Source organism: Arachis duranensis, chromosome 3, assembly GCF_000817695.3.
Source record: "Arachis duranensis cultivar V14167 chromosome 3, aradu.V14167.gnm2.J7QH, whole genome shotgun sequence".
NCBI lineage: Eukaryota > Viridiplantae > Streptophyta > Magnoliopsida > Fabales > Fabaceae > Arachis > Arachis duranensis.
In genome coordinates this window covers 81885561-81886759 of record NC_029774.3, presented here as the reverse complement: position 1 = coordinate 81886759, position 1199 = coordinate 81885561, and positions in this window count along the sequence as shown.

The window sequence follows — 1199 nt, the reverse complement described above, 5'->3', positions numbered from 1 at the left end:
AGAGGCAGTGAACGCCACTGAGGAAGACCTCAATGGACGTCCACTGGCCTCCAATGAGTTCCCCAATGAGAAACCATGGGAATCTGAGGCTCAAAATGAGACTATAGAGATTCCATTGGACTTTCTTCTGCCATTCATAAGCTCTGATGAGAATTCTTCCTCTGAGGAGGATGAGTATGTCACTGAAGAGCAAGTTGCTAAACACCTTGGAGCAATCATGAAGCTAAATGACAAATTATTTGGAAATGAGACTTGGGAGGATGAACCCCTATTGCTCACCAAAGAACTGGATGACTTGTCTAGGCAGAAATTGCCTCAAAAGAGACAGGATCCTGGGAAGTTTTCAATACCTTGTACCATAGGCACCATGACCTTCAAGACGGCCTTGTGTAACTTAGGGTCAAGTGTAAACCTCATGCCTCTCTCTGTAATGGAGAAGTTAGGGATCTCTGAGGTGCAAGCTGCAAAAATCTCATTAGAGATGGCAGACAATTCAAGAAAACAAGCCTATGGACTTGTAGAGGATGTTCTGGTTAAAGTTGAAGACCATTACATCCCTACTGATTTCATAGTCCTAGAGACTGGGAAGTGCTAGGCTCCATGAGAGTCCTCTGTCAAGCTAATGACATTAAAGAAGCGCTTGTTGGGAGGCAATCCAATGTTTTATAATTAACTATTTTCTTTTGTTATTTTATATTTTTAGGTTGATGATCATGAGAAGTCACAAAATCAATGAAAAGAGCAAAAACAGAATGAAAAACAGGAAGAAAAATAGCACACCCTGGAGGACGCACCTACTGGCGTTTAAACGCCAGTAAGGTTAGCAGATGGGCGTTTAACGTCCAGTCTGGCACCATTCTTGGCGTTTAACGCCAGAAAGGGGCACCAGACTGGCGTTAAACGCCAGAAAAGGGCAAGAAGCTGGCGTTAAACGCCAGAAAGGGGCACCAGACTGGCGTTAAACGCCAGAAAAGGGCAAGAAGCTGGCATTAAACGCCAAAAATGGGCACCAGCCCGGCGTTTAACGCCAGAAATGGCTAAAAACGCAATTTTGCTTGCCATTTGGTGCAGGGATGACTTTTCCTTGACACCTCAGGATCTGTGGACCCCACAGGATTCCCACCTACCCCACCATTCTCTCTCTTCTTCACCCATTCACCAATCACCTCAACACCTCTTCCCCAAAAGCCCTTCACCTA